Here is a 15,009-nt window from a genome sequence, read left to right on the forward strand (position 1 = left end):
CCAAGACATGGAAACAACCTAAATGGCCATTAATAGGTGAATAAATAAAGATGTGGTACATATATACAGTGGAACATTAGCCATAAAAAAGAATGAAATAACGCCATTTACAGTAACATGGATGGATCTAGAGATTATTATGCTAAGCGAAGTAAGTCAGAAAGAGGAAGACAAATATCATGATATCACTTATATATGGAATCTAAAATGCGACACAAATGAACATATCTACGAAACAGAAACAGACATAGAGAACAGACTTGGTTGCCGGGGCCAGGGTGCGGGGGGGTGGTGGGAAGGAAGGACTGGGAGTTTGGAATTAGCAGTTGCAAACTGTTAATATATTGGATGAATAAACAACAAGGTCCTACTGTATAGCACAGGGAACTATATTCAGTATCCTGTGATAAACCATAATGGAAAAGAATGTGAAAGAGAATGTATATCTGTGTATAACTGAATCACTTTGCTGTACAGCAGAAATTAACAAAGCATTGTAAATCAACTATACTTCAATAAAATTTTTTAAAAATGTATTGGTAATTACACTGTTTTGTCATTTGTGACAACATTTTAAAATAATCTGTTTACTTATAGCCAAAGAAAAAATTACTAAACAATCATGCAGAAAGTCATATTTATTGACTTAAGCTCGCTCTTCCCCTTCTCTCCACGCTCAATTCAGTAACTCTTAAGTGCACTGTTTGTGCTTTCTGTGAGGGAGCAGGGCCAGCTGAATGAGTATTCTAAGATGCAGGCTAGAAGTTGGAGTGCCCATCCATGCAGTGGGCACCTTGTCTGGAAGCCACATCAGGGGCTGATCAGTAAGGTCAAATAAGCAGATCGATACGTTGTTTACAGCTCTTTGGCAGATTGTAGCCTTGTAGGAGAGGTTCCTTTCTCAATGGAGATGGCTGTCTTGAGAGGTCATTCCAGGTAGGTTAAGTCTTCTAAGTGGATTATTTTATTTCTCAGAATAATTTTACTTAATTATTTCAGAATAATTTTATTTATTTATAATTTAGCTTATTCTTTGGAAATTTTGCCTTTTAAAAATTTTACCTTCTGGATTCTCGGAATAATTTTATTATTCTCAGAACGCTTTACTTTCAAGAATAATTTTTAAATTCTATCGAACGTTGAAAGTTGTCAGCTTAAGATGTTGACTTGCCTACATTCAGAAATGATATTGAGATTTTCGTTTAGTGTGTGATAACTCTGTTCTCTTAAGCCTATAGTTAAAAATGAAATGAATTGTGGAATTTTGGTTCAGCCTAGATTAGGATTTTTGAGGTTGAGCTATAGCCAAACACCAAATTAATCAAATAAAATATTGAGACTGCTCTGTGTCAAAGAAAATTTATTTTGTCTTTGCTGGCATCGAATCAAGTCTTTTGAGTATAACATTTTCAGCGTATTAATAATAGTATGCGTCAGCACAAGGAGATCAGCTCGGTGCTTTGTGACCACCTAGAGGGGTGGGATAGGGAGAGTGGGAGGGAGACGCAAGAGGGAGGAGATATGGGGATATATGTATATGTATAGCTGATTCACTTTGTTATAAAGGAGAAACTAACACACCATTGTAAAGCAATTATACTTCAATAAAGATGTTAAAAAAATAATAGTATGTGTAAACATATTCATAGCTCATAACCTTCCTCTGTAATTATCAAAAACTTTGCTATCCCACGGTCAGTTAAAAAGTTTTCTTTTTGAATAGGGCTCTCTTTTAATTATTAGAGGACACAGCACTGTGGGACTATGAGCCTGTGTTCCCTGCACTCAGCTTTCAGATGTCTAATCGGGTAACTACAGTAACAAAAATATTCCACTCTGTTGCAAGTCTAAGAATGCCAAATTTTTTGTCTTTTATTTTTAAAAAGTATTTTAAAAAATGAAATGAATACATGTTCATTACAGAAAATTGGAGGGAAACATACACACAAATGAGTTAAAATCACCTAGAAATAATCATCATAACATTCTGTTGGTTTCTTTTTTTTTTTTAGTATTTTGCCTCTTTATTTTATGTGGGTATAATTGTACATGCTTTAATTTTTTCTATTTTTAATAATAGTTGTTGAGAAATTTTCTCAAGTTATTTAAGCTTGTTGGGGAAGGAAACAGTTTCCCTCTACCCTTTCTGGTTTCTTCCGGCTGGTCTAAGAATTAAATTGACACGAGACAGATTAGCAGGAGAAAACAAACTTAATTGCGTACATTCTAGAGGCTCCGTAAGAAACCTGAGACCCTAGGATAAGTTAGGCAGTTGAGGCTTATATGCCTTCTGAGAGGAGGAGAAAGGGGTGGGGGTTTGAGACTTCAAAGGAGGAGGAAGGCAGTTCACATAGAGATGGGAAAATAAATGTTTGGTAAGCAAACATTTTGCTGGGCCCTGCAGAGACAATGCGACACAGACAGGACTGGGGTCTCCAGGCCCTGCTGAGTTCCCCCAACCTCACTTTGCCCATATCTTTGCAGACATCTCTGGCGGTAGTGCTCCTCCTAGATCAGGCCCTTTATCCAAATTCTTTTAGGCAGTTAAAGGAAGAGAAGGGGTTAAAAACAAAGACTTCCTAAGGGTTCTGTTTCTTAAAAATAATCAGCTTAAAATAATCCTCATGCTAAATAGACACATTTTGGGGTGGCAAATTTTGCTCCCCTACAAACTCTATGAAAAAATTTTAACGGGTTGCATTAGTTAAATAAACCATCAAGTTGATATACCATAATTTACTCAATAATATTCTTATTATAGAATTTTTAGGTGAGTTTTCATTTTTAATGCATTGTTTAATTTTAACAACACTCTTAAACCTCTTTGGGCAGAAGAATTTTGTGTGAAAGGAGGAACTGCAAATGCAAAATTATAAAATCTCTGGAATTTCACTTGGCCTCTGTCTATAACATGATAGAGCCAGAGAATTGGTTTAAAAAAAGAAGTTTAAAAATAAGAATTTCTCATATATTGTCAGGTTGCCCTGTATAAAGGTTATATCAGTTTATAATCCGTACAGTGTTAGGTATTTATCTTTTTAAAACTGTTCTTATCAGCCGTTCTTTTCATTTTATTTTTGGTATTTTCTCTTTTTACTTTGAAAACTTTTAAACCTATAACACTATAGGTAAGACGGCAGCATTTGTTACATTTGCTTTATCTCCCCCTCACTCTGTACATATACACACACACATGCATCCATAATATATACATATACAAGTATGTATATATGTATTATTATTTTTTTATTGAAGTAAATTTATGATATTGATACGATCTAATGTTTAGGCCATAATAAAATTTCTCCAAATGTCTCAACACTGTCTCTTACAGTTTTTTATTTTATTTTTTGATCCAAGATCAAGTCAAAATCATGTATTGCATTTAGTCATCAAAATTCTCTTTTTTTAAACAAGTGTCAAAGATTTTATTCAACTCATTCATTAATGAAAAAACTAATAAGATGTTAAAAGCAATTCAAATGAGAATTTAACACACTAGACAATGTATTTTTACAGTCCTGTGAACAGAAATCATTTGCATAACTAGGGACAGGAAGCGGTTGTATTTCTCTCAATTTTCTACAATTTAACTTCTACAGGTTGTAAAAAAACAAAAACAAACACTGGTATTAGTTTTCCACTGCTGCTGTGACAAATTACCAAAAACTTGGTAGCTTAAAACAACACAAACTGATTATCTTACAGTTTAGTTGGAGTGTCTTACAGTTGGAGGGCAAAAGTCCCAAATTGGTTTCACTTGGCTAAGATCAAGGTGTCAGCAAAGCTGTGTTCCTTCTGGAGGCTGGAGGGGGGAATCCGTTTTTTTTGCTTTTTCTCCACCTTCTTGAGGCCACCCCCATTCTTTGGCTCCTGGTCCCCTTCCTTCATCTTCGAAGTTAGTAGAGTCATCATAGCTCTTTAATCTAGAACAGTTCCCCAGCCTGTTTTTGTTTTTTATAACATTAACACTTTCTGAAGAGTTCAGACCAGGTGTTGTTTTGTGGTGTCCTTCGATTCGGGTTTGTCTGTCTCCTGGGATTACACGTGTCTGACAGGAGGGCTACATAGGCGATGTCCTCTTAGCACGTCACACTGAGGGACACACACTGTCTATTTGTTCCATTATTACTGATGTTTTGTTTGATAATTTTGTTAAATGGTGGCCTCAGAAATCTCCATTGTAGCTCTCCCCCTTTGTATTAACAAGTATCCTATGGGTAATACTTGTGCAAGGATGCCATTCAGATTTTAGTTTATGTTCTGCAAAGTGCACACTAGAATTATTTTGAGAAGTTTAATTGGTTCGTCTCATTTTGTGTGTTGTGTGCTTTTCTTATTGATTTGTGAGTACATTTTTATTATGATGATTATTCATTTCTAACATTTAGTAAGCCATTAGTTATTAGCTACCAGACACTGCTCTGAAATCTTTATAACGATTTTATGAAATGCAGGTACCATCTTCCCCCCTCATTTTACAGAAGAAATTGAAACTTAGGGAGACTAATGCTGGGTTATGTATTTTGCAAATATTTGTCCCAGTTTGTTGTATACGTCTTAATATAGTCTATTTTGCTACCCCAAAGCTTTACATATTATCAGAGTAACAACTATCAATTTATTCTTTTATAGTTTTTGCCTTTGGTGCCCTACTTAGAAGCATTAAGTATTAAATCCATTAGGAATGAGGTTTGCTCAAATGCCATCTTATCAGTAAGTAGGGTTGCCAGATTTTGCCTAAACTAAGCATGGCCCAAATATTGTATGGAATGTACTTATGCTAAAAAATGATTTGTTGCTTATCTGAAAATTCAACTTTAACTTGGTGTCCTCTATTTTTATTTGGCAATCCTATCAGTAAGGCTTTCCCTGACCACTTTATTTAAAATTGCAACTCCCATCTCAGCACTCCCAGCTTTTCTCTTTCTCCATAGCACTATATATACACAATGTATTTTACTTTTTTGTTTAGTGTCTGCACTCTACCACTGGAATATAAACTCCATGATACCAGGCTTTTTTTAACTTTTAAATGTAGGTTTAACATACATATAGAAAAGTGGACGCGTCGTTAGTATACCACTCAATGAATTACCTCACAGTGAGCACACCCATATAACCACCCTCCAGGAGGGCGAAGATTTTTATTCTCAATGTATTTTCAGTGCCTAAAATAGTACCTGACACATAGTAGGTAATCAGCAAATACTTGTTGAATGAATCAATGATGTAGCCTGTGAGGTAGGCATTCAGGTTACTTTTGTCCAAATAACTAGTGAGAGAATTTATTGATTATTTATTGCTTGGTTCTTATCCCCCTGAAAAGTGTAATTTTTGATGAATTTGAATAGTGCAATTGTTTAGCTGTTCCCCCTACTGTTGAACATTTTGGAGGTTTATGCTTGTGGTTTTATATATATATATGTTTTTTATCCTTAAACATCTTTGTGCATTAAAAATTAGTCCTCATTTCAGATTGTTTTCATAGACTGGTTTCCTAAAAGAGGAATACTAGGTCAAAGGGTGTGCTCCTCTCATTCAGACAGAACACCCACTGACAAGTCAGTGGACCTGTCTGCTGAAGATGGCACATGGAAGGGACCAACACCATCGCCTGTGTTCCCTGCTTCGGAGAACAGCTAGCAGACCAGGTGGCGAGTGCCTGGTCGCTTCCTTGACATCATTCTTCCTGGTTGGTAGGGTGACCAAGATGCCTCGGGTCTGAATGCCAGCTCCTCTCCTTATACTAGTTGCATGACTTCAGGCTAGTCGTTCAACAGATTGCTGTTTTCTCTAGAGAGTGATGGTAGCAGAGCCTACTAGGGTACCATATGGGATGTAGTCTCAGGAGGTGGTAACTGCAGCTCTAGGGGCAGGTGGCCTCTGCTGCTCAAAGCTCACCCAGTCCCTGGTCCAGATCATTTGGTAGATGAGCTGATGGATGCAAGGTGACCACTTCACTTTGGCCGAGAAATACTTGTCAGGTGAATGAGGGTCAGGCTGTGAGCTTACAGGACAGGATTCCCACCTTCCCATTATGACCACAGGTATGCAGAGAAAGAGGGGTATTATCACCCCTTTCAGACAGATTGATTTGAACTGTGGGAGCACACCCTCTCAGCTGAGGCTACCCTCGTCTTTCCTTGCTCATACGTGATACATCCATTTCTGTCACCTTCGCAGGAGAAAATAGATAACTGCATTACCCTTTTCTCACACCGGTCAGCTCTTTCCAGGATTGCTCCTATTCACGAAGAACTAACAGGTCCGTGAGTGTCGTGTGTGCATTGAGAGTATGAGTTGTCTTGTGTAAACCACTCGTGAACATGACATTTACCACCTGGATGCCAAGAAGAGGAGTCAGGGGTTTCTTTCCCCTTTTGATGCTCGCACTACACCAGAAAGAATGGGTCGTTCATTCAGTTAATATTTATTACAAAGGGCCTCTGTGGGAGGAGGCTATTCTTAAACTCCACAAAGTACCCCTAACACCAAAGGGGAGCAGACAGGATGCTCAAGGGCACCTGGGGGGGCAGTGCAGTGGGGAGAGAGGAGGGGAGCGCAGCGGGGAGCGCGAGTTGGCATTTCTCTGCAGTCTCGTGTTTTATTTAAACCATCGTTGCAAATTTGAAAAATTCCACTCTATAATACATCCATTTTATTTTAATATTAAAATGTTTTAAATGACCAGATTAATTATTTAACTTTTCTCCCTGCTCTCCAGTAAAATCCATGCTCTGGGACGTCAAGCCACAGTTATTCAGTGGCATGTAATCATCGCAAGCCCCAGGCTGCTGTGAAGCAGAGAGAAATAGCTGTGTTAGATACTCTCTGTGGGAGAAATATCAGTGGTGACATAAAGTGACTGGAGCATGTTCCTATCTAGAAGGACTAGCTGGGGTCTGTGCGCTCAGAGGATGGGCACAAAGGCCTGGGTTATGTATTCACTCGGTTGCAACTAGAGAAGCATCATAAAATTTTTAAACTTGCATGAATTCAAATGTACTCATTGGGGAAATTATTTTCTCGGTAGTGAGACTGGTTTTGCTTGTCAGTCCACTCAGTGAAAGTGAGTGAGTCGGTGATGAAATGGGAGCTAGGGATCCTGCTTTTCCCACGAGAATATCCATTCTCAAGTTCCGCCTGTCGGGTGACCCCTGCCGATTAGAAATTTAAGTGTGCTCACCCACGTGTGTCTTCAGTAACCTGGTCCTCACATGCAAGCCTGGTGTGCAAGAGGAGAATCAGCGGAGTGCTCTGACACTGGAGGGAAAAACAGCCACATTGGATGCTGGCATGACACCTCCAAAGGGAATTTTCAAGGGTAACTTTGACTAAACGTGGTTTTCACCTTTAGCCTCCCTGCCTGTCTTCTCCACACAGACACACTGTTGCACACATGCTGTTGCAACTCCACCGTGCTAGGTGCTTTCCCTGAAATGACCTGTGGACAGCACCTCAGCTCAAGGACAAGGCAACAGTTGCCCAGAGAGGTGAAGTGGGAGCCCAGTGGTAGGACTTTCCAGCCCCAGAGTGTACACTCATTCCATCGGGCCTTTCTGCTCCTACAGTTGTATTAAAATCTTTTAAATCATGAATTGCTCAAAAAGAAATTTTTTATTTTTAATTTAAATAATCTCAACAGGGAGTTCCCTGGCAGTCCAGTGGATAGGACTCGGCACTTTTACTGCCGTGGCCTGGGTTCAATCCCTGGTCAGGGAACTAAGATCCTGCAAGCCACACAGTACAGCCAAAAAAAAACCCAACGGCATTTAGTCCAGACTTGCAGAGAACCAAGTTACAGGGTCTGCCTGTGCTTTTTTTGGCGACAGCAGTGAATCCCGGCTGCGCTCTGGCCTGAGCTGGAGAAGAGCGGGCCGAGATTGGAGTGAATTTTGCACCACGTCCGTGACTTTCAGGCTGCACTCAGATAGCTGTTCCCCATGTGTGCGTCAGCCCCAGGGTGGGCTTGTGGGGCAAGTGTGCGCCTGGATCTTGGGAGAAGGCATTACGGGGCATTCCAACTGCCCTCTGGGGATTCTCACTGCTCCTGCTTTAGTAAAATGTGGCAGGTTGCCTGGCAACCCCCAGCTGGTGGGGATTTTTTTCTACCTACTTTAGGAAAAAGCCCTCTATCAGCTCTTGGCTGACTACTCAGGGCGGAGTAGGAGATAAACTTGGCTCTGCAAGCCGACTTTCTCCTTTATTTTTCACACCTCTGCCTGCATCTTAACATTCGCTCTCTCCTCTGTTCTCATTTGTCTATCATTTGAAGGTAGAAGCTGGACAGTTTGCCTCCCAAATCAAGTCCTGAGGGGGATTGGTTACCGAAAACATGTTCTTTTTTTACATTAGTCAAAATTGTTTCATTTGTGAGTCAGACCCGTGGACCGTTGCACTGAGTGTGTTGTATATAGCCATGCACCTCCGTGCTGCTGATTTGGTTTTGACAGAAGGATCCAGTTATAGCCTTAGAAGGAAGCGTGGCTTGTGCATTTCCTGTTGGTGAAGGCCTCTAACTGCTGCCCTAACCTGGTGCGGGACCAGTCTGTCTGTGAGTGCCCTGCAGAAACGTGGTTTGTAGAGCTTTGCAGCTCTGTCCCATGCAAGTTGCTGTCAAATACTCATATTTTTTCTTCATTGAAATCATAGCATAATGCTATGCAAAGGCAGGATTAGTAAATTCATTCATTAAACTTAAGTTTACATGCTTTAAAATGAGACTTTACTTATGTTAGAGGCATTAGATGTGGGACTGCACAGTTATCATTTAAAGGGTGATAATATTTTTCTAGGGAAAAATAAAAGTAGAGAGTACTTTAAAATCCCTGAACGCTCCGTTATCAATCAGAAAGCATTCTGTGTTCTGCTCTACCGATGCATGACCTTCAAAAGTTGTTTTTCAATTTCCTAATTTGTGTTAAGCATTTTGATGTTGTCGGAAGCTCTTGAGCCTCTGGGAATTTTAAGATGTAATGTTATAAAATACACCAAAATACTTTAAAGCAGGGGTCCCCAGGTCCCCGGTCCTTGGCCTGTTAGGAACCGAGTGGCACAGCAGGAGGTGAGCGGTGGGCAAGTGAGCCAAGCTTCATCTGCCGCTCCCCATGGCTCCCCATGGCTCCCCATCGCTCGCATCACTGCCTGAACCATACCCCCCACCCCACCCCCGTCCGTGGAAAAATTGTCTTCCACGAAACCAGCCCCTGGTGCCAGAAATGTTGGGGACCACTGCTTTAAAGTGTAGCAGTATAACAACACTTGCCACTGTATTCAGTTTCTTTTTTCATGTAAGTGTTTTAAAATGTAACACTTGACTCTTGTTTTCTAACCAGTCGATTTTCCATTGGATGTCCAAAACACACAAAAAGATCTACATTTACTTCTCCTTAGGATGTAGAAACCAAAATGACTGTTCAGAACAATGTAGAGATCTTAACAACTTCAGACAGGAAAGTTGACCAATGCCAGTATCAATTAAAAAAGAAAAAAGAAAATCTGCCTTATTCTCCTGCTGGCACAATATTTCACAGGTTCTTTAAATGTTCAGGAGTGGTGAAAAACTTGTTACTTCTCTGAATTTGGGGAGTTGCCATCTTCTGAAAGCACTTCCTCACCGAATGGGAGAAGCTCACTCTCTGGCCGCCTCTCGGGCAGGCATGCTCTCCCCTCCCCCTTCCTCTCCCCATCCCTCTCTTCGTCCCTCTCTCTCCTATCTTTCCATCCCGCAGTCTCCTGTGTATGTATGTGCTTGACACTGAGCTGCTTCAGCTGCTTTTGGCAGCTTAACATGCTTGTGTCAGACCCGAACGTTGCCTGTAGGTCTGACCACTGATGATGGCAGCGACCACCTCCCATAACAGGGAGACAGACTTAAGGATGAAGAAAATAAAGAGGTGGATTAGTCTTCTTAAACTCCTAAAGCCCATAGGGAAATGGTTTCGTGACTTAAAAGGAGAAAAATAATACAAGTGTAGAATGAATGTGTTAAAAGCCAAGATGGGGTGGGACTTTAAAAACCAAAGTAATCCTTACTCAGTTTTGTGCTGCCCCTTTGGCCTGTTTGGTGATCTGTAGGGTTTTACTGTGTGGTCTACAGACAGAACCCACCAGTGAAATAAATTAGCTGCTGGGCACATAGTGTCAGCAAAGGCAAAGAGTAAAACTGATGTGGAAAATAAGGCTAACTTCGTCATTCTTTATTTCCTCATTGGAGAAGCTTGTGATTCTTTCTGTATACTTTTCTGAAGTCAGACATTGCCGGTTATAACAAATACCTTGCATTGTCCCAAGGCAACCTGTGGTCTGAAGAGCAGATTTCATTGCTTTTGTTATGAATCGATTCTCTCTCCATAGAGGCTGGACACAGTGCCAGTGAGGCTCCATGCAGGCACCAAGGAGGCTGGCCTGAGTGTTAAAGGAGGTTGTGTTGGCATTTTTTTCCTCACCTTTTTGGTGGTAACAGATCACATGCGGGGTGTCCTGGAGACACTGAAGAGGCGAGTCACGTTTGAGGCAGATTTCAGGAGGTTCTGCATCTCTAGATGGATTGCAGGGGTGGGGAGCGGGGAAGAGAACAAGGCAGGACTAGGAAGAGGGCTCTTTTCATAGGTAGCATCATGGTGCCATCCTGAGACCCTGAGAGGTTCCAGATTGGTAGCGTGGCAGAGAAGGGTTAACGAGAACCATAGACGGAGTTGTCTATATGGACAGTTTATATGGAATTTCTGTGACTCCTTACTAGGTTGCGAGAGGCCAGTTTGCTTCTGGGGACTGATACCCTCCTTCCCAGGGGTAATGACTCACCCTGCAGGTAAGATAGCTCAGCCCTGCCTGGCTGATAAAGGCCTGTCATTCTCATTCTCTCCCCAGGCCCCCTCCTTCCCTCCTGGGTTTCACTTGGTTAATGAATAAGCCTAGTCATGAGCTGTAAGTAAATTCTTTTATCAAATGAAAACCACATCAAAACATCCACAGAGAGACATTTAATGAAAGTGTAAATATTGCAGTACAGCATCTCCCGTATCTGGTTGGCTTATACACAAACAGACTTTAAGCTTTTCACCTATTGAAACCTTTAAGTCTGAAAATATGCTGCTCTGTGAGGCTTTTTGTAAACATGGTCTTGGGACCTGGAGAAAAGTTGGTGCATTTATGTGTTATCACAATAGCACTAATATTGTGGCAGATTTAATGCTTCATAAACAGCTCAAACTGCCAAGGTTAACAGTCCAAAAGTGTGGTGTTGGTGTGTGTGGGGACATTTATATTTGGTGTATATTCGTGTCTGGCATCTGAAACATCGCTCACGAGAACCAGTGAACCCTTAACTCTGACTGCAGACCCGGCCACTACCTCGAGCCAGCAGTTCAGTTTACACACTGGCTCTGGTTGGTGAATAGGTTGTGTCCTAAAAGTTCTTTTGTTGACTAACCTTTTAGAACACAAAGCGCATTGTGGCACAGAAATGCCACTTTGAATGGTGGGTGTCAGTGAGCTGTGGCTTGTTTCAAACTTCGAGTCATGGCCCATCAGTGGGTCAGAAAATCAGTGCTAGTTGACGCCAGAATAAAAAAGAAGAGAGAAAAGAAACAGAATAGGAAACATCAGAGTGGGTTGCCTAGAAAAGATAGGTCTTGTTTGGTGACACTGTTGCAACTTAAAACCTACTGGACACTGTATGCCTTTAGAGCACGAAAGGTACCCGTGTAGGGGGAGGTTGTATCAGCAGTGGGTTAAATCTGGCCACTTTCCACTGTCCAGCACTGTGATGTCAGGCAAGGGGCTTAAACCATCTGGGTCTCTGTTTTGTCATACTCAAAATAGGGCTGTTTTGTAGAGGTACGATTAGAGATGAAAGAGTGTATGTTAGGATTAATATATTAGGATATCATAGAACATAACGGTAATATATTAGGATTAGAGCTAATACAGCATCTGGTGCATGGCAACCTGTCTGTAAACCATGATTATTATTTATTTGTACTCCTTTGTGGTATATGTAGACCTTAAAGATACTGTCATAAAATAGTATAACTAAAACATGTACTGTTTAGTCTTCCCTAGAGTATAATTTATTCAGTGTTCCTGACATTTAGGATCTGCCATTTCACACATTCTAGGAGGAGATCTTTGATTTTACTTTAAATTATTCCTGTGTAGTTGAGACATCAATCTTAATTTTTTCCCATGAAGTGTGAAGAATGTTGCAAATTGCCTTAGGTCTTTCAGCTGTCTGTCAAATTCGTCAATACCATTAAGTATGGAATTGCTTCCCAGCTCCCTATTGTAAGTTGTGTGTTTTCGTCTTTATTTAAAAAACAAAAAAAGGTATTCTCTGTCTTTTTCTTAAAGTGACTCTCAATTCTAAACTTTTTGGAACTCCATCTGCTCCTGTTTGACTCCATCATAAGATCATTCTTACCTCCTGCACATCACTACCCCATCTTTTAAGGAGCTGTGTCAGCATTTATGAAAACCTTTTTTTGTCTGGCTTGGGTTTAGAGCAGCAGCTGTGTTGACAGCTTTGAGGGGCAGGTTAAAAGTGTCGTCGGAAGCCTGGCATCAAAGTCAGGGAGGTGAGGATTCAAATCCAGCTCTGCCAGTTCATTATCTTGGCCCTCTGCAGGTTACTCAACCTCTCTCAGCCTCTGTTTCCGTGTCTGTCCTGCCCACCTTGTGGGGTGGCTTTGAGGAGAAAAATAACACGGGTGGATTGGTAACTTTGCCTAGAAGGCTGCTGTCTCCAGCTGGGTCCTCGTAAGTCACAACTCCACAGCCTTTTCTGCCCTTCCTGTCCTCCCGGCCTCAGCTCTGGGGCTCTCGGGAAGACCCACTCCCTTTACCCAAAAACAGCCAGCTTCCGGGTGGGGCTTCCTACCCCAGATTCATCGAGCTCTGCACCTGCTCCTCCCTTCTCTCGGAAGTGGGGTCCCCACGCGTGCTCTGGGCCCCGTTTCCTCTCCAGGCCTTTCGATGTCCCTTATCCTCAGGCCCACCTGCTGCTTCTTCCAACAGTGAGAAAACCTGCTGAATCTAATCCATCTTTTCAAAAGGACTCCTAGAACCCAGTTCCCTTTGCTCCCCGTGACTTCTTTCCTTTTACAAATTCCAGTGGTCTGGATTCATCACCCTAGCCATCGTGCCCTCTCATTTAGCCGAGGTCCCCGGTGACCTCCGTGCCATAAAGCCCCGGAGCCCCTGTCTCCTCTTGCGTGGTTGCTCAGTACATTGACCCACCCTTCCTTCCTGGGCTCCACAGCCCGAGACTTTCTAAGTTAGTCCCCTCCTCTTGGGCCCACAGCGTCCCAGGCTCCCCTGCCTGCTCCTCCCCATCTATAAGGTGATTAAATGTTTGCTGTTCCTCAGAGTTCCACTAGGACTTCTTTTCTTACTCCACGCCTTCTCCATTCCCATTCCTGTTTTCCCCTTCAGTTGCAGTGATCTTGTAGGAACACACATCAGATCACACTCGCACCCTCCTGGTGACTAAAACCCCACGGTGGCTCCCTGTGCACTTAGCCGGAGCCCTGGGGGCGTGTCCATCATTCTGGCTTCACCTCAGGTCCTCCCCGCTCCCTCTTTAGTCTCCACTGTTAAGGTCGTGTTTCAGTTCCTCAGTCAAGACTGTGTCTCCTCACTCAGATAGCTCACTCGGTGTTCCTTCTGCCTGGAACACGCTTCCCTACCCCCAGTGTCTTTGACACTGTCTGCTCTCCCAGCCTTCGGTCTCAGGAAAGGCTGAATGTCTTTTCCTTAGGGAAACGGTCCCTGTGTCCTGGGCTTGACAAGCTAGCTCCCGCTGGAAACTCCAGAGTGCTTTTCTAACCCTCAGCACACGTGTGGGGCTCTGTGCCCTGTCCTTCCCTCCTGGCGAATACAAGGACCAGGTCTCTGATTCAGCCCCAGTTGCCCATGCATAGAAGATGGTGTGTTTGTTCATGAATGAATGGATAGATGAATAAATGAACAAGTGAGAATTTTATACATTAGCGTCTGTGTTCACAAACAGGTGGAAGAGTGAATAAATGAACAAGCAAGAACTAAATACATTTGTTTGTAAAGCAGTCAGCACAGCTCTTATATATAGTAAGTACTCAATAAATGGTAGCTTTATTTCTTCTTAATCGACTTTTCAGCTGGGAACCATGAAAAGAAAAAAGAAAAAAAAAAAAACCCACTCAGGCTGGTTAATGCGAGCAGTGCTCCTTGGTGACACCCTTCAGTAAAAGTGGAGGCAGGTGGCAGAGGCCGTGGGAGCGAGAGCTTAAGCAGCAGCTTCTTTCCCACCGTCAACCTCGTGCTCCTCCTCATGCTGAAATCATCATTTCTCACCTCGATTCCTGCCTCCCTGGTGCTCCGCTACCAATCCTTTCTGTTCCTTTCCTCCTCCTCTAGATTGTAAGCTTATTCCGGGCAGGGACCATCTCTTCCCTTCCTCCACGCGCCGGTGCCCAGCACAGTACCTGGAGCCAGTGTTTGTGGAATGAATGAATGAGATGCACGTTTCAGAAGCGGACTATGGTGTTGCCAGGAGAGTTAGTGAAAATTAATTGACTAAGTTTGGTCTTAGTTCAATTTTTAAAAATTATAGTTCAGACTTTTTGATTTTATACTTGTCCAGTATGGTTGACGTATCGGTTCCTGTATTTTCCACGTTTTTGCATGGGAAAGACCCCAATTCTAAATGATAGCAGTATCGCGTGAGCTTTGCAGACTCAGGTCTGTGAGGCCCCCCTCACTTCTCGCCCCCCAGTGTGTGATGAGCTATACAGCTTGCTGAATCTGTTTTACTGTAGAATATCTTATGTGGCTTAGACACCGTTCTTTTAGTCTGAACCGTTTGTTTTGTGATCTAACAGCCACAGCCTCATTACTTAGGCCCCTACCGTGTGCCAAGCCCTGTGCTGAGAGCTCTGTGTATGTACTCTCTGCCCTTCCTAATAGCTTTCTGAGGTCGGTAGATACGCCCGTTTTATGGATAAAGAAAGGGAAGCCCAGGGAGGC

The 15,009-nt window shown here is 42.3% G+C and overlaps 1 protein-coding gene and 1 non-coding gene across 3 annotated transcripts in view; both read left to right on the forward strand.

Annotated features, from left to right (window-relative positions):
- Positions 1 to 15,009, forward strand: part of PARN (poly(A)-specific ribonuclease) — a 169,155-nt gene that overhangs the window by 92,537 nt on the left and 61,609 nt on the right. The gene's annotated exons all lie outside the window — the stretch shown is intronic.
- Positions 7,654 to 7,725, forward strand: TRNAK-UUU (transfer RNA lysine (anticodon UUU)). The gene has a single exon. It is a non-coding gene; the product is annotated as a tRNA-Lys (tRNA).

The sequence above is a fragment of the Globicephala melas genome, chromosome 15, assembly GCF_963455315.2.
Source record: "Globicephala melas chromosome 15, mGloMel1.2, whole genome shotgun sequence".
NCBI lineage: Eukaryota > Metazoa > Chordata > Mammalia > Artiodactyla > Delphinidae > Globicephala > Globicephala melas.